This window comes from Sturnira hondurensis, unplaced genomic scaffold (assembly GCF_014824575.4).
Source record: "Sturnira hondurensis isolate 20B ecotype Veracruz unplaced genomic scaffold, ASM1482457v3 Scaffold0006413, whole genome shotgun sequence".
Lineage (NCBI taxonomy): Eukaryota > Metazoa > Chordata > Mammalia > Chiroptera > Phyllostomidae > Sturnira > Sturnira hondurensis.
In genome coordinates, this window is record NW_028079044.1 from 22,653,968 (window position 1) to 22,672,975 (window position 19,008).

A 19,008-nucleotide genomic window follows, 5' to 3' on the forward strand; every position below is an offset into this window, starting at 1 on the left:
AACCTTACCTTTATTTCTCTTGCCTCCCTTCTCTTCAGTTTCCTTTCCTTCCTTCTTCCCCGCCCTCCTTCCAAGTTAGCCAATCAGCCTCTTGTTTGCCAAAGAGAAAACTGTTTTCTAAAGAGAACAGTTTCTACTAGGTAATGCCTATTGTTTATCAAATCAAGTGATGGGTATAAGAACTGCTGATGGGAGAATCCAGGAGAGAGCTAAATTGCTGGAGATAAAAATAGGGGCTGGGAGTCAGGAATTTCCAGGACACAGTGAAGACTGAAGATAAGGAGGTTGGGAAATCTGTGTCAGAAAGCTGCCAAGAGGAAATGAGGTAATTGGGTGTCAACTGGAACTCTGGAAAGGAAACAGATTAATTTATCCTGGATTTTTATTAAATATCACTGGGTGATGTGTGACCTAAGCTTCTTCATATTCCTCTAAATTATCAGCAAAAATATACATTAATTGCTAATGCTTGGCAGAATGGAATTTGCTTTTCAGGGCTGCAGTGATGTCTTAAATCCGTCTTAAAGTGGGAGCAAGAAGATATTCATTGCATTCTGTAGGATGCTTTTGGCTGCAAGTAACAGGAAAAAAAACAAGTGGCGACCTAACTGAAAGATGATTTATTGTTTTTTTTTTAAAAAAGTTTGGAAGAAGGTCGTTCTGGGATTGGTTGAACACTTCTAGTGTGCCCTGCTGCTGTCTTAGCATTTCTGGAATTTTCTTGGTCTGCCCTTCATAGTTGCAAGATGACTGCCTAGTTCTGGTCACCAAGTATTTAATTTAAGGACAAAATGAGCCCTTCTCTTCTCATTAGGGAGGAAAATTCTTTCACAGATATCTTCCAGCAGGTATCACTTTGCTTCCCACTGGCGAGAAGTGGGTCATATAACTCATCTAGCTGCAAGGGAAGCTTGGAAAGCAAGTAATCATTTTTTTCCCAGCCCCTTGAGTGGGAGTGAGCAAGAAAGAAAGGTGCTTGGGAATGACAGGTGTATAGCCACTTGTGTGTGGTGTGTGCACAGATATTTGCAGGTACTGTAAGTCCTTAGAAAAGAGGCTTACACAAAGGCAGCTATCCATGACTTCCTCTGCATGTTTCATAAGAATGGACTTTGTTTTCTCTTTTTCTGCAGTCACCTTCTCTTACAGGATTATCTCTGAAGTTTTAGAAGACATTCATGTGTATCCTGATCCTTGCAAAGTTATTGAAGTTTAGAAAAATTCCTCACTTTCTTTCCCTGATAGAATACATGTTACTCCACTGTAAGGAGACACAGCACTCACTTCAGGGTACAGATCAACCCAGAACCTGGCAGAGAACTGTGTAAGCAGGACTCTGTGGCCAACATGACCCAGGTTTAAGGAACTTGTTTTGTGATTGTATTTAGCTAAAGCGCCAGAACCCTGGCTTCTCAGTGAGAATTTCCTTTACTTGGTTTTGTTTTTGTTGTTAAAATAAATAACTTTAATATGAATTTATGAAGGGGAAAAGTTACTTTCCCTTAGTCTGCCTTGTCAGTAAAAGGCTGTTAGCTGCAAGAACCTTTTAAAGAAGACAAGTTGCTGATAATGAAAAGGCATTTCATGGGACACTCTGAAGAATGGCCTCCAGACCTAAGAAGGTTGAGTGCTGTGTTTAATGGTCAGCTTCAGAAATCACTGGTTTATGTTCTTATGATGTATCAGTTACCATCAAACTTCAGTGAGTCCCATAACTCTTGGGGCCTTTCCATTCCTGTTGGCTGAGTGTAAACCTTACTGACAGTGACCTCTGTATCTATTGGCCAGTTCCCTGCCTCCGTGCGGGCAACATGGAAGCACATATTCACTCCTTCCTGTCTTCTGAGTGTTACCTGGAGCTTGGTAAGCATAGCTCTCTGGTAGAGAGCCAGTAATTCACCTTGGATGATACTGTTCAGTGTTATTTGTAGGGGTTTATGATAAATGGTTCTTAGAAGCTTTGGAGCAGGACACTGTGTTTAGAGGGATTTGGAGGAGGGAGGTGGGAAGCATCACCTATGCCAGGCAGTCCTCCCTGGCTCTGTCTCATCCTGCTCTGTGCATGCTGGAGAGCAAGTGAAAGCTCTGCATGCTCTGTGTCTCCTTTGGTTGCCACCTGGCTGGTGCAAAGGGACCAGCCCTGTCTTTGAGCTAAACACTGTTCTTCAGAGGAGCCACCCAGGTGCACGTGATGGGGTCATGTTTGTAGGGCTGGTTCCAGAAAAGGCAGGGCTGTGGGTAATTTGTTGTAGAGGAATGCACCTGGCACCAGGTGTTTAGATGTTGGTTGTTTCATCCACTAACTCTGACTTCAGCAGGTGTGTGCGTGTCTTAATAATTTCCATTGAGTCTATGCCCAGAGTACTTAAATTTTTTGTTGACTGAGTTGACCTCATGAGAGGTCACTTAACCCCTTTGAACCAGTCAGTTTTCTCCTTTGAAAATGGAAATAATGCTTTTCATTGTCCCAGAGAGAAAGAACTAAATAAAACAGGTTTGGAGAAAGGCCTCTACCATAGTACCTGGAATAGAGCAGATATCCAAGTGATATCACGTCTTATTTCTCTTTATCTTTACTCAATGCCTGTTCTCTCTCTGGGACCTCCTCCTCCCAATTCTTACAGGTACTCATGGTCCCCCTAGCATCTGACATTCATTTAGACTAAGGTGTAGGTGTTGGAAATGATTGGACCTATGGATTTTGGGATATGTGAGTGTAGCCTGGGGCATGTGGGGGCAGGGATGAAGAGGGTTAGGGAGGTTGGGTCTGCAGGGGCTGGTCTGCAGGGTGCCTGAGTCTGTGTTACTCTGCCTGGCACTGGACTTGGTCAGGAGCCTGGGCTACAGAACTGGACTGGGGTGGGCCAGTGCTGGGGTTTGTGGTGAAATCGGATGCTCAGTTTACTCCCCTTCGCTCATGGGGAGGGCATCTCTCTCTATGTTGGGCTGTCCAGACTTGGGGGAGGGGTGGAGCTATCTTTTCTACCCTCCTCAATGGGTCTTTTCTTAGTTCTGTGCTTCACCCTGGTGCTGTAATCCCTCACCTGGAATCCCCGGCTCAGGTGAAGGTATTTTCATGTGTGGATAGTTATTTACATTGAAGTTTCTGGTGGGCAGGTGTGGGGTGGGCAGTGAGTGCTAGAAAGTCCTATGCCACCATTTTGCTGGCAACACTCTCATTTCATCTTAAGGACAATCCTCTGCGATGGATTCATGTGTTCGCTCCACTTCACAGGTGGGCAGATGGGAGCTCAGACAGGTTTTATGCCTTGCCGGAAGGGGCAGAGCTAGTGGCAGAGTTGGAATCCAAACCCAGGTCTGTATAATGCTAAACGCATGCCCTCTTCAGTGATAAATGTAGTTAAGACGCTGCTCTGACTTTTGAGGATGCCTTCAGCACCATCACTTAAGTGACTCTCTTAGAGCATCGTTGTGCCTAAAACTTTGTGTCTAGTTCAACAATTAGTAATGAAGCAAACCCAATGTATAACTCCAGAAAAAGAACACTCTGGGTCCCCAGAGGCTGTGCATGCCTTCCCTTCACAGCCCTGCCCTCTTGCTTGAGGGAACCAGCAGCCTGAGTAAAGGGACTGATTTACCCTTTAGGTTTTTTTTTTTTAAGAGATATTTTAAATTTATTTTTAGAGAGAGGAGAAGGAAAGAAAAAAGAAAGGGAGAGAAATAGCAATGTGTGGTTGCCCTTCATGCCCCCTACTGGGGACCTAGCCCGCAACCCAGGCATGTGCCCTGACTGGAAATTGAACCGGCGACCCTTCGGTTTAGCAGGGCAGTACTCAACCCACTGAGCCACACCTTCCAGGACCACCCTTTAGGTTTTAATTGCAATTTAAATTATTTTCTGAATGTGGCTGTATTTATTTTCTCTTTGATATAAATTTAAAAGTGTTTTTTAGTCTCAACATTTGTTTTTTAATTCTAATTTTAATTTTTTATTGTTATTCTATGACAGTTGTCCCAATACCCACCCCCGTGCTCCCATCCACTCAGCTCACCCCCGCTCCTATAGTCAGTCCCCACCCTGTTGTTCATGCCTATGTGTCATTCGTACATGTTCTTCAACTAGTCTCTTTCCCTTCTTTCCACCATTATCCTCTTCCCCCTCCCCTCTGACAGCCGTCAGCCTGTTCTATGTATCTATGCTTCTGTTTCTGTTCTGTTTGATAAATTATTTTATTTCTTAGATGCCACATATAAGCATGATCATATGTTGATTTTTGTTTAATTTTTGGATTTATATTATTATAGCGAGAGAATAATCCTCATTTGTTGTTACATTTTGAGATTTTTTTGTTTGCCATTTGGAAATATGCCTTTAATTTATCAGCAATTTAAGAACCTGGATACATATTAAAATCACCTGGGAGATTTAAAAACATGCCCCCCTCACATCTCCCCCACAAATTCTGATTTAATTGGTCTGGGATGGCAGTAGAGTTTAGGTCTTCTGGATTTCGAGTGAGAGTTTCTTTTCGCTTCATGTAGGCATTTAGTGGATTATTAAGTGTATTTCTTCTTTGTATTAGTTTGGCTGTGGTCTAAGCTGCTGTAACAAAAGGAACCCAAACACACAGTGGCTTCTACAAGCTAAAAGTTCCTTTCTCTCGGACATCAGAGTTTGTAGCTAAGAGGATCAGGGTGGGTGGAGAGCCTCTATTGCCCTCAGCACAGGACTCTACCTCTCATCACTTCTCAGCCAGCAGGAGGGAGCAGAGGGCCCTCAACGCCCACATCTAATCTTTTTAAGGACAAGACGCAGGGTGGCACACACCCCTATGCTCACCTCCAGTCAATCAGAGCACAGTCAAATGACCACGCTGTTTCTGAGGGAGACTAAGAAGTGTGTCTTCAGCAGGGCAGCCATGCGCCCAGTTCCACAACAATGGGAGAAGGAGAGAATGGATTTTGGGGGACAGCTGGCAGTGGGCCACACCCTGGTCAGTCAGCTCTCTCCTTCCCTGCACCTCTTCCAATCATGACCGTGATGCCACCAGACCAGTTGTCCCAGAGAGGGCAAGGACAGGCACAGCCTCAAACAGAGAAGAGACTGTACTTTTGGGACCATAATGAGGCAACAGCTTAGAAATACAGGCTTGTTTGAAAGACAAAAGAAAGCTGTGAATTTTCCAAATCCCATGACATAGTAGAGATAAATTTTAGTGGATTAGAACTTAAGGGGGGAAAATAGGATAGGATGCAAATGAAGTCCCACCATCTGGGAGGACGGAGGAAACGGTGGGCAGGGAGGAGACAGGTGTTAGTTAGAATGAGGAGGAGCCCAAATGCAGGAGCCCTTGGGGCTCTGAAAGTCTGGGAGGTTTCTGCCTTAGGACAAGAGGCTGCTGCAGTGAAGTGGTAGCCCCATGGAGCATATCAACAGAGACAGGGCCTGGGAGACTTCTTTGGGCTTCCTTCGGCTCCCGTGTGGGTGGAAAGGATCCGGGAGTTTCCCTTGTTCATTGAAAAATTGTTTATTGAATTGCCGTTATGCGTAAGGCCTTGTTCTAAGCACTTGAGATATATGGATAGCAAAACAAAGACAAGGCAGGTAAGCGCATGGGGAAGATAGATACACAGATATAACAAGTAAGTATTTTAGAGGGTATGTGAGGTAATAGGTGCTGTGGGAAAACAGAAATGTGGAACAGGGTGAGGGACTCTTTTTGTTGAGTGCAGAGGTGTTAGAAAGCAGATGGCAGAATCCAAGGGGCAGAAGAGGCCCCATGGAGAGGGTGGGGGTGAATAAGGGCATGGAGGAGCAGGCATTGGCCAAGTGGATGCGGGGGATGAGTGACAGGCAGAGGGGCCAGCTTATTGGTGTTTTCTCTCCCCCATCTGCCAAAGCCCACTAAGACGCTAAATTTAGGTGTGGTGTCTTCCCCTTGGCTTCTTACCCCTTTGGTCCATCCCTTTTTTCCTTTCTGATTCTATGCTAGTTTCCTCCATCATCCTTTTCTCCCCAGCTGTAAGCTGGGCTGAGTACGATGAGTGGAGAAAGCACATGCCGGTGTAGGAGGGACAGAGCCAGAAAGGATGTGGGTGTCAGCTCAGTGCAGCCTCACACTGCAGCCTTTCCACTGAATGAAGTGGGAGTCATGGGAGGATTTTGAGTCAAGGAGTGATAGGTCCTGAATTTTATTTTGAGAGGATCCCTCTGACTTTTGTGTTGAATAGGCTGTAGGTGGCGAATGTGGAAAGAGGGAGACTTGCTGAGTAGCCACTGGGGGGATCCAGGTAACTGACCATGTGGCTTTCACTGGGCAGCAGTGCAGGGGTGAGAAGTGGTCAGATTTTGTGCCCTTAGTGTGACACAGAAAGTAAACAGAGGTGACCATGGGGTCACCATGGTGTGGGACAGGGTGAGCACATCCAGGGGCTTTGAGTTAGGCAGCCCATAGATCAGAGCAAGGGTGTGGTTGACTCTCTGAGACACAGCAAGAGCCAAGGTAGGGCTGACTGAACCCAGGGGGTTCCTGGGCCCTGTGATGGCCAAGGGAACAGACCACATATGTTCCCAGCTGCCGACAGTTCAGGAGGGTTTGCAAAAAACAGAGGCTAATAACCGGGTACTGGGAGACATCACAGTGCTCAACAGAGAAGAGTATCAGGGACACCCCTCTTCTCAGTGTCTGGAGCATGCAGTAGTGTCACCTCATACCCACCTGCCATGTTAGGAGGGAGGAGCGGCAGGGGGGACAAGAAAGAGAACTGAAAATGAGTTTGGGCTTTGAGAGAGAATCTGTGCCAATGAAACTGCTTTAAATGGGAAGGGTCTGGGTAACCTTAATCAGCAGACTTATAGTTTTCCCCCTGTGGGAGCTTTTGAACAGGCTCAGTTCAGCTGTAGAAAAATAAAAGGACCAACAGGTTTACACATTGGAAAGGTAGTGTATGAATTTCAGAGCCTTGCTCAGGGGTTACCAGTTAGAAAAAACAATCGAGGTCCTTTTGGATAGTACCAGTGAATTCTATCTCCTAGGTTTGTTCTGGTTGGTACCCCTGCTTAAGTGAATTACTGAATGGTGGGCATTTCCTGCAGGAGAATTAATGGCTGGGCGAGGTGGAGATTTGGGTTTCATGGCCCATCTGGGCCCTTCTTGTCAAACCAGGTGAGTCTTGACTCTGCTGGGTGTCGTCACGTAAGGGCCAACCTCATTCTGCCAGAAGATGCCTTGGAGACTGTGGAGCAATCACACAGGTCCTTGGAAATAGCTAGTCAGAAGGGAACAACAGCAAGACTATTATTTCAGTTTTGCCCATGTGAAGAAATCCACCATGGGTAAAGTTGGTAAAATCACAAGTCCTGACGCAGGAAGTGTCCCCTTTTCTAGAAACCGCATGTCCCCTACGTTCTGGCAGCTGCAGCGCTTGGGCATGGGGCTGCTGTTCTCAAGCAGCCATTGGACCCGGGTTGGTTCCCCAGGGGAAGTCCTAGTGAGATGGCTGCATGTGCTGCCTTCAGCTTCTCAAACCCTCCCTCTGAGGGTACACAGCCCTTCCTCAGGCTGTCCTGGGGTCCAGTGAGGAAAAAAGACATTTTCTTGGAGCAGGGCCCACTTATTACTTCACACTCTGGGCATGCTGTGATGTCAGACTCTACTCTGAAGCCTTGCAAAGGGGGGAAGCCATCCCCTGGAAGCCTGGGAGTCCGGGGGAGACACACTCAGTTCTAGGAGCTCTGGGGGAGAGGTCGAGATTGGAGGCTGGGCTTGCATTTCTGACCCCTAGTGGAAAAAAATCCAGCATTTACTGTTCTGGAGGAGGCCAGGAAGGTGGATGGTGGTGGTGCCCTGGTCCCCGTCTGCCACTGCACTAAAGACCCTCCACCATTCAATGGGTCCTGAGAAGTGGGGTGCTGGCCGCCTGCTCAAGCTGCCTGAGCCGTGAGGAGGGCAGGGTGGGGGTGCAGCTGTGCCAGCAGAGTGTGTTGGACCTGTTCCTGAGCGTGTGCCTGGATATGATTTGCTTGCCTCAGTACCAGGCCATGGGCTGCGTGTGAATTAACAGAACTACCAGCAGAAAGCATCTTGTCTGGCTACTCTCCAGACATCGTCCTTGTGAGCCCAGTGGGGCTCTCACATCTGCTGCTTTGTGGATCAGAAGAAGAAAAGTCAGGATGCACCCTGCCCTGTTCCAGGAAGAGCGCAAGGCCATTTGGAAAGTCACTCACAACCCAGTGAGATGACACATGACTTGCCCTACAAGGAGAGAGGAGGGATAAAGCAGAGTACTGACAGGAGTCAGGAATTAGGGGACACATGACATCCTCAGCTTCTTTATTAGGGAGGATTAAAACGAGGATAATAATTGCACCTGTCTCAAAGGGTTGTTGTGAGAAGGAAGTGAGCTTGAGAAGTGCTTAATGTGGTAAGTCAGCATGTAAGCACTCCACGTATATTAACTATTATTGCTCTCGAAGATTATTATTCTTGATCTCTAAGAGTGTAAAATAAAATAAATGCAGGTGATAGATGGATAAATAAATAAGTAGATAAATAAATGAATTTATTAGGTTGAAGGCAAGGGTTCAGGACCCAGATCCAGGGCCTGCCACTCTTGACCCATTTAAAAATTTGGAAGTCATTGGAATCGTAGGCTGCACGGCGACCTAAGGCCATTATCACTGAGGAAGTAACAGGTGGCTGGGGCTTCCTGGTTCTTCTAATGAGCTGGAGGATGGTCTGGACACTCTCTGGGTCTCTGTTATGGACCAAATGTATCTTCCTAAAATTTATATGTTGAAGCCCTAATCCCCAGCGGGATGCTATTTGGAGATGAGGCCTGTGGTCGGTTTAGATGAGGCCCTGGTGGAGGGGGGCCTCTCATGTTGGGACTGGTGCTCTCATAACAAGAAATGCCAGGAAGCTTGCTCTCTCTCTTTCTCCGCAGTGCCGGGAGAAAGCTCTGCCCAGAAGCTGACCATGCTACTAGCACTTTGATCTTAGATTTCCAACTTCCAAAACTGTGAGGAAATAAATCTCTCTTGTTTAAGCCACCCAGTCTGTGGTGTTTTGTCACAGCAGCTCGAGCTGAGACAGGCATCCCTATTTTTATGCGTTGGTGAGTCAGGGAACAGTCTTTTTGCATTTGCTGTACCTTCTCGTCCACTTTTCATGTGCTTTCATGATACTTCGCCCACCAATATCTGTTCTGAGGAAAGACATGATGCCACCAGCAGCATGAAGTGGTGGGGGCTGTTCAAGATGAAAGAAGAACCTCTTTCAAAGGGGATTGCATTGGAGCAGGCATTAAGATTTTGGCCAAAGAATCTTCTACTGCTGTATGGCAAGTGTCAGGTCCTTCCAGGCACACGCAGGAAGCCTGAAGCTTGGCCAGACTTACCGCCCTGCTGGGCACACAGCGCGTGAGGGACACTTAGCTGGGCTGTCAGTGCCTGTTCCTCAGCAGCCTAATTAGCATATCCTGTGCAGCAGAAAGAACATTTCTTTAGGATAATCTCTTCTCTAAGTAGCCTTTTAGTAGAAGAAACAACTGCCAGGGACCCTAGGGGCCAGGGACTTTCTCTGACTCCTCTTGGCCAGTTGTGGGGTCTCCACACCTACCAGGGCCCATGACATTAGAGGAATCTGGAGGGACAGAGGTTTCCCGAGCCTGTCTGACCTTATCAGCTGTCCTGCGTGTTTAAGCAATCCCTACTGTTTTCGCAGGGCTGTTCTCTGAGGCATTCGAAAGAAGAGAAACACCTTTCAGCATGTCTAAACTCAGAAACAGACCACAGGAGGAAATGAACATAGCATAATGAACTCTTAAAACACCTTGCTGCCCAACCGTTCCTCTCTGAGCCCGTTTCTGTCTAATGCCTTAGTCTTTCTCTGTTTGAAACAAAAATAAAACCAGGTTGTCAGGAAAGGGGACAATTCTCTCGAGTGGTTAGCTTCCTGCGGTATCAAACTAAGGGACCTCCCTATAGGCTTAAAAAGGCTAAGCTGGTTTCTTAAAACACTTCTCCTTTGCGAAGAACTTTAGACTTTTCAGAGCATTTTTAGTGTATTATCTAGACTATCTTAATATGACCGTATGTGAAAAGGCAGACAAATTAGGGCCAGAGACCCAGGGATGTTAAATGCTTTTTAGAAGATCCTGTATCTGGTTAACAACCCAAAACACAGGCCTTGAGAGTCGGCTGCTGGGGATGTGAGAGCCCAGGAGCCTCTGAGACTCTGGAGATTCCCATTCAGGCCAAGGTAAGTAGCAGGTGTTTCCTTTTGTTCCCTCTAGTCAGGACACTGGGAGGGAGGGATGGAAACTGCTGGTGGGGGAGATGGTGTTTACCTGCGGTGGAAGAAACCATGCCTTCTGAGTGTGGGTGGGTTGGGCCTGTCAGATGCCTCAGGATTACCGAAGCACTGGTTTTTCATCATTAACAGCAGCAACAAGCATTTATTAAGTGCTGACTCTGTGCAAGGCCCAAGGCAGGATGCAGCAATGAATACACATGATGTCTGTATACAGTTTATTGCAGGGGGATAAGACACAGTTACTTGAAAAAACACAAATGTCAACACAAGGTGGTATTTGGTGGATGCTGAATGAGTGGTAGAGAAACAAGAGCTGACAGAGTTTGAAAATGGGAGAGAGAAAGTTCTCCTGAGGTGGCCAGGGGAGATTTCTTAGAGGTAGGGTCTGAGAGGGTGCAGAAAAACAGAGAGAACATTTGTAGTTGAGACACATAATGTAGGAAAATGCAGCCAAGAGAGACTAAGGCTGCTTAATCGGTGCAGGGGCATGAGTAGATCTCTTGGGAGGAGTTGATTTAGGAAAAGGAATGAGAAGTTATCCTGGAAAGAAAAACGGAATGGAGCTAGAATATCAGTGGAGCTAGAATTTCAGGCTAAGAGGACTTGGGCCTTCAGACCAGGGAACTTTTTTGAGCGACACATAAAGCAGAGTGCAGTGGGCAGCCCACCCTTTACGATGGCAGTCATCATTTCTGGCCCTCCGGAAGGTGGACAGTGAGTGGGGCTTTCATATATTCAGCTGCAACTCTGTGCCAGGCACTGTGTTAGTTCCTGGCGATGCAAAAGTAAGTAAAATTGGTTCTTGTTTTCAAGGAGTTTTGGTTCAGTTATTTGGATTAAACTCTCCTTAGTGAAGAAGAGCTACTGCCTACTGCTGCCAATCTGACTTTCTTTTTTCTTCTGATGTCTTATTTTCTAATAACCTCCTTTTTATGTTTTCCTTTAGTTCTGTTAGTATCCCCCATTAGGCCCCAGTGAAATCCATTTCAGACTTTGAGCCACTCTGTCTCTTGAAGGTGACTTTGAAGACGAGTTATTTTTGGACTCAAGTCCAGCATTATATGATGATTTTATTGGATGACCCTTATTTACTTTATCTCTAAATTGTGAAGGAACATTTCATTGTGGTGCCATAAGCTTGAAAGTCTAGAATTTCTGGAGTATATATTGTATTTTATTCTGTTTATAAAAATAGGTTCAGCAGTTGCTCATTCCTGATCTTCAGATACCTTTCCATTTTCCACATTTCATGCTGGTAGCTGACCGTGGCAGCTTCTCTTTGTATTGGGTGTAGGTTTCATTTGAACCTGGAGACTTGAACTTTATTAAAGTAGCTCCCCAACTACTAGGGTTTCAGTCCTTTGTTCACCATCATCACCACTGCCACGTTCATTTGGAAAGTATACTATTTGCTAGGTTATGTACTAAAATATACCAGTTCTTTAAAATTTTAAAAAATATTGTTTTGAGAGAAAGAGGAAGGGGAAGCAGGGGAATAGAGAGAGAGAGAGAGACATCAGTTTGCTGTCCCACTTATTTAATGCATTCATTGGTTGCTTCTTGTGTGTCCTCCGACTGGGGATCAAACCCACTACCTTGGTGTATTGGGATGATGCTCTAACCAACTCAGTACCCAGCTGTGGCAAATAGTTCTAATGTAAAAACATGTCTGTGCTCCTTCTAATAATCCTGGAAGGTAGCTCTTAATATCCCTGCTATGCAGACAAGAAAACTGGGGTCAGATGACGTGACGTGCTCCCAAGTGGAGAAGCACAGATCTGAAAGCAGGTCTCCAGTCCCAAAGCTGAAGCTTGAGTCTTTCCGTCAGACTCCCTCTTACTTTTCATGCCCTGCTCATTTTTAACCACATGCTATAATTTGTGGTTTCCTTCAGTACCTTCTCCTTTAGGAGTCATCCTTGGAGAAGAGAAATGGCTAGAACATTGACTGGGTGATAAGAGTCAAGTATGGGAGCCAGATGGACTAGAGCCTGAATCCTGAATCTTCCACTTACTGGTACCTTGGTGATTCCTTAATGTTGTTGAGCCTTTGTATCCATACCTGTAAAAGAGAGGTACTAACAACTGTAGAGGATGTCAGGAGGTTTCAGAGACCTGGCTGGCCCCTAGGACAGGGCCTGCAACAGTAAGTGCTTAATAAATGGAGCTGTTGCTTGGAAGGCCTGGATTCACAGTCCGGAGGGCCCCGGCCCCTCGGCACTCCAGTCCTGCCCTTCGTCCTCGACCACTCTCTTCCCTCGGTCAGGCTCTTCCACATACCGCCTCCCCACCTCTGGTTCTGATTCTCCTCTATCTCAGGAAGTTTTTGTTTTTCTTTTATGGATTTTCATCTCAGCCTGTCTTCTACATTTTGTCCCATTAACTGGAATAGCTTTTTAATTCTTTACCTTCTCTTTCGACTCAAGGGTCATTCAGATGTATAGTCACTCACACATAATTGGTGACTGGCTCGAGGAACTAAAATAAAAGGCAAACAGTACCTACCCTGCAGGCTGCTGGCATCAATTCCTTGCTGTCAAAGTTTTAGGATGTGGGTGTATTGTGCTTTCTCCGAATTAGGGATTTCTGGACCAGGAGCCTGAGCATCACATGAAACTGTGTTAGGAATGTCAACTCTTGGGTTCTACCCCAGAAACTCTGGGGTGGCCTGATTTTTGTGCTTTAACCAGGCCTTCAGTGAATTTGATGCACATGTGATCGAATGCTAGGTGAAGCACTGCTAGGACCCCCTGAGGAGACCCCATGGATCGGGGCCTTGGCTGTGACTGTGAACCTCTAGGCAGCCCAGCTATGCCCTTCTTGGGGCTGGCCCTAGCCTGTGGCCAGGTGTTAGCTACTGGCATTAGTTTGCATGTTGTGATGCGTAAACTTGTGTTGAGAGCTTTGCTCTGGTAGCTCAGGTGCTGTACACCTTTGATGTACACCAAATAGCGTCTTGGAACTTAATCTTTAGAGAGGTTCATTTTATCTGAATTGAATTAGATTTAGGTTAATTTCCTCTTGTTTCTTTTACAAATTATATAGCATTTTTATTATTTAGCCTAAGCATATAGCTTCCGTTTGTTACATAGCCCAAGCATCCATCTGTCCCTAAGGATTGCTTTTCTCTAAAATATTTGGGGTATGTTATTATTAGAGCTACTACTTAAGACAAAGCTTAGATGAAGTCTTGTTTGAGGACTATCCCTGCATTAGCAGGAATATGTATTATATTGTGAAGAGGTAACTATATGGATGTAACAGTTTATTGGGATGGTATGGGCTACAGATTGAAATAGGTTCAAGAAGGATTTGCCTCCTCAGACTGTGCAGCTCCTAAGGAGAAGGACTGTGTGTCCCTTGCCTTCATGTCTCCTTCATCAGGCACCGTGATGGTCAAATATTTATCGAGGCCTTACCATTCGCTAGGATTTGGGGCTATAGTGATGAAAAAGTAGGTTGGTTTCTGCCTTTATGAAGTTTACATTCTGTTGGCTCTCAGTGAGTAAATCATGATTTCATGAGAAACAATATATTATGTATTATTAAGGGAAACTAAGAGACCTGGGCCTTCTTGAGCCCTGGAGTTAATCTCGGGAAGCTCACCTAACAAATGCACCTGGGCTAATACAATGCTCTAAAATATGGTCAGAGAAGTCGTCACTGTTGCAAAGAGCTGAAAAGAGCTGTATCACTCAGCACCTTGGGGTAGCGGAAATAATGGTGATGGTGACAGTCACAGTCACAGCCAACATCCGATGAGTGTCCATCACATGCCAGGCAGGGTGCCGAGTGCTGCGTGGCTCTGACCTGTTAGTCCTGTGGTTGTAGCCAGCAGTGGACACAGAGAATCCTGTGTTCTCCCTGCTCTGCCACTTGCCTGTGGTGCGACTCTGGGACACTGCTTTGGTTTTCTGGGTCTCAGTGTTCTTGTTTATCGGGTGTGGGGATTAGGCGAAATGTTGTCTATGACTGCTGAGATACCACTGGTTTTTGTGTCTTGTTAACAGTCACAGAAATATTCACCCAGAAGTTCAGGCTCCTACCTCACCCATTTCTCTCATGTATAATCCTCTCTAGCACCATGTTTGAACCTCGCATAACATATGAAACTATAGAAAGTTTTGCCCATATCCAATGGCATGGTATAGTATCTACAGAGGGTATATCCTTAAACAGTGCCCCGAGTTAGGAAGGTACATGCATGAGGACCTCTAGAACTATCCCGTTCTTTTAGACTGAATTTACCCCACCAACTCAATTTTTGCTCCTTATAAGTATAACAAAGTAATGCATATTACATTTAAGAGGCATGTTTCTGATATATTATTTTGCTTATTAACAGGCATAGAACTTAGGCTAAATTTATGAGACGTGCAACAGAAAGTTACAGCGTTCTTGAGGCACCACTGCTTTACAAATTTGGCATCTGCAGGCCTCAAAAGGCTGAAATGTTTTAAATTTATTTACACCCTGCAGTTTCCTTAGGGAACTGTTTTCCATAAGCTAATGAGGCGCTGGTGCAAGGCCTCTCTGTTATTCCTGGCAGGAACACTGAGACACATCGGCTGCTGCCCCGCTTTTTTCCTCAGTAGTCCAGGGCAAATAATAAATATGGGAAAATACATCATCCCTTTGAATGTGGGAGCCAAGCTGCAGGGCTGCCAAGGTTAAAACAAAGCAATTGCGAGCTTGGAGTCCGTCCGTTCATGTCCTGAACCACATGTGCCTGTGTTTTAGGGACACTCTGAACGTGGCCTTTATCATGTCGGGTTACTTACTCTGAGCACACAGGCAATCTTTTGAAATCTACACTCTAAAATGGGGCTTTCTGAAGAAGTTTCCTTTTAGAGGATTAAATACCACCCTGAGGTTGGGGAACTTGTCTTCTCGATATGGGTCATGTTCATCGAGCACCTCCAAGGTGTCTGATTTTGGGTTGAGAATGGCAACAGTGAAAGGAGAAGAAGCAAGGGTGATGTGACATCTTGCCTTTGCCAGCATGCAGGGTCCACTGGAGGAGGTGTTTCAGATGAGGAGGGTTGCTCTTATCAAGGACAATGGCCCCCGGATGTCCACCCAACTCACTGAGGACTGCAGCATGAGGGAGACCTGCACATACTCTCGGCACACAGTAGGTGAATGAGTGAAGGAACGCGTGAACTGAGGTTGCTGCTTTGTTTCTGTCTCTCATGAGACCAGTCCAGCTGGTATTTCACATGGGAGTTAAAGTGGCATTAAAGATTTCAATAACCGAGGGGCTTTCAGACCCCCAGACTGAGCCCCTAATGCATGCAGATATTCCCACCTCCTGCTGTCCTCTGATATCACCCTGTCTAGCTTAACTCCATATGGGCAATTAATCCTTACTGATTTAATTGGACACGTTTCCCCCCTTCTCTTTTCTGCTTTGTTTTCTCTGCTTGTCACTCAGAGCTGGTTGAGGTCAATCTGCATGTGTTTCCTGAGTTTGGGGAGGTAGTAAAGAGAATTTTTAAAAAATCTACTTGGTGGCTCATGAGAAATAAAGACCTCTTCAACAATTAGACATAGCTTCATCTTTGCTAGTTCTTAGGTAGTCTTGCCCATGAATGTGATAATCTTAAAAGTCTTTTTCCAGTTCTGGGACTTTAATGCTATGCTTCCTGCCCGAGGGACCCTGGCCCACCAGTCAGAGCTGGTCCACAAGGCTGTGGAGTGGGCAAGAGCTTCCTCTCTTAACTCCTTGATTGCTTCCTCCAGCTGTCTGTGATATGTCCTTGGATTTTGCCCTTAGCTGGCTATCCCTCAAGGTGTTATTGGAGAACTAGAATGTTAACTAAAAAGTGAAAAAGAGGAGCAAGAGGATGTATAGGGGAGCTAAAGCCCAGGTTCAGGGTAACTGCAAATTAGTTGACATGCCTTTGGCCTTTGGACATGCCCTTTGGGGCACACACAAGCCTATTCTGTTAAGTAAGGCACAGCCTGTGTCTGCTTCTGTGAGACCACAGACCTGAATTTGGGAGTGGCTTCATTCTGCTGTGACTGGGAGCAGTCATTTCAACTGAGGGTCTCCATAGAGAGAGACAGGACTGGAGAGGAAATTGGATTGCAGGCAATGCTCTGAGTTGACTTCTCTGGGTGATAGGTGCTTCGTATACACTACCTCTGTAATTGCGTATTTAAGGCAACTTTACAAGATGTGCATTTTCATCTCCATTTTACAGATAAGGAAACTGAAGTTCCAAAAACAGAAGTTCAGTTTTTGGAACTTCAAAAACTGAAGTTCCGAGAATTTAACAAGTTTTTAGTGGCTGGGCCAATATGCACACCCAGTGTTTTGCCCCTTACTGTACCTCATTCAATCCATCAGCTCTGTGAGGTGTCAGCAACTGAGTTACTTTTTCACTGACCTTTGTAGTCAGTCCTTCTAGCTGAGCCCCCAGAGCCTCTTTTCCAACTGTAGTAAAACCTGCAACATGGTTGTGGTTGTAAGTTAAGGGTTGGGCACCCTTTACTCAGACAGAACTCCTGACCCTGCCCTCCCACAACCTCAGGCCTCTGCGCATACTCCCCGCTTTTCCCTGAAGGGAATGGCTGATGAGGTCATCCATTCCCTGACCTCATCATTGGGACTGTTAGTCTTCTGTAAATCTGCTCCCTTAGGGCACCGTGTGTGACTCTCGAAAGGAGAGCATCACTCGTGCTGTGCTGTTCTTGTTTGTGCATATGTCTGTCCTTTAGCTAGAGTGCAAAGATTTGAATTTCACGGAGTCCTTCTTAGGCCTCCATATCTGACATAACAGATGTTCAGTAAAGATTTAATAAGTGAATGATGCAGTGAGACAGAATTCTCATCACTCCTCTCTCTGTTTCTAGATGCCTTGTGATTGATTCTGCCTGAGCGTGGGAGAAAATGAGTCCTGTGAGTGATACTGTCTGTCTTCAGGCGAAGTCCGATGGTGGACCGGAAGTGCCAGGTATACGGCTGGTCAAGATTCTTCTGAAGTTTTCGTGCAGAGGAAGAAGTGATGACGGACTGTCCCCGCTCAAGATAGCTCCTCAGTTAGCCATTCCTTTAGGTTGATAAAGTCTTTCTTAAAATGGAAGCACCTGCTGGGGGTTAAATCTACTGATGCTCCAGCGACATTTGTTTTCCTCATATTCGTTATTGCTATTTCAATCGTTTTTAAAAACATTAGATTCACACTACTTTTAGCCTAACTGAGGAGGTGATCTCTTTGAGGGAAATAGAACAGGGAATGTTATGCGGGACTGGCTTGAGGGAGTGGGGTGTAGAAATCCTATACATAAAGTACCCCTTTAGGGAGACCTTTTCTTCCCTAATTAGTATCCGGAAAGAGGGGTGTGGGCAGTCAGAAGCAGCATGAGGTCATGGGGAACTGTGAGGGGTGAGACTGGAAAAGAGAGGGAGGAGAGAGGAAGCCAGAGAGCAGTGCCATCACTTTGATGGTGAAGACAACCTTGCAAGGGATGATTCCGCCCCCTTCCCCCACCCTACGTGGTGGATGACTGGGTTAGAGCAGGGTTTGGCAGAAAAACGACAATGTTTGTCTGTCACTGTAATTGCCCTGGAAAAGGAGGCCCTCTGCTGGACGTTAATGGCACCCAGCACCTAGGAGGTCTCAATGAGCATAAAATTAACATATGCTCAAAGATCCCTCAGTTACCTGGAGCATAACTGACCAGAAATCCGAATTAACTGATGTGTTTAGGACAATTTACAACTAAAAGACAGCAGCAAGAGAGACGAAGCTAGCATCTCGTATTTATAAGGGCTGTTTCTAGAGGACAAAGTACAGTGCTTTTTACTTGCTAATGAGAACTGATTTTCAGAATGAGATATATGGAGTTTTGCAAGAATCTGCAAAGGTAGATCTTCTGGTGAAGAAGCAGTGGGCAGGTGATGAGACTGTTCTTTGGACAAAGGCATCAGGACTTGCACACAAATATGGGTTTACCCACTAAGTCAAAGTAGCTGATGTAGAAATCTGTACTTTAGTTTCATCCATATATTTCCCATCTTGTCATTACCCACTAGGGCTTGTGATACTTTTTTTCTGAATATCTCTAGCTAATTCAAATACTCTTCTATTGATAGTGGGTGAAATCTGTTAAAACATCCCAGTGTCTCTGGGTGTCAGGTTTGGGGAAGAAGAGAGCTGGCCAGGCTTATGACATCAATTTTGATAGAAAAGAATGCATGGCTTTGAAAGACAAAGTCATGGAAATCCTAGTGGGTGGATCAGTCACTGGCACTATGAATGCAGCTCACTACAGAGTCCAGGGCTCCCCTGTGTTTTGGGAAGGGAGAATTCTGAACAGAGCCTGCCCAGATCCTGCCTCAGCTCTGCTCCAGTACCACCATGATGGTGCCTTTGCAGCTCAAACTGTAGCTGGCACCAGGGCCTTTTCTGCACATCCCTAAGAAGACTACCAAAGCACAGAGGGGAGGTCTTGGACCAACACTGATGCATGTTCATGGGCTCCTATGGGACCTGTGGGAAGGTGTGTTGCTTGCAGAGTAGTTAAAGAGCAACGAAATGTGGGCTTTGGGGTTTACAGAGCCGGATCTGAATTCTGAGGCTATTGGGCCCTTATGAATCCTGCGTCCCTTTTAGTCTCAGTTTCCCCAACTATCAGATGGAGATAACAACCTTAGAAAGTTATCAAGAGGCTAAAAGAGAAGACATAGACATTACCCAGCATGTAGTTGACTCTTCTTTTGACTA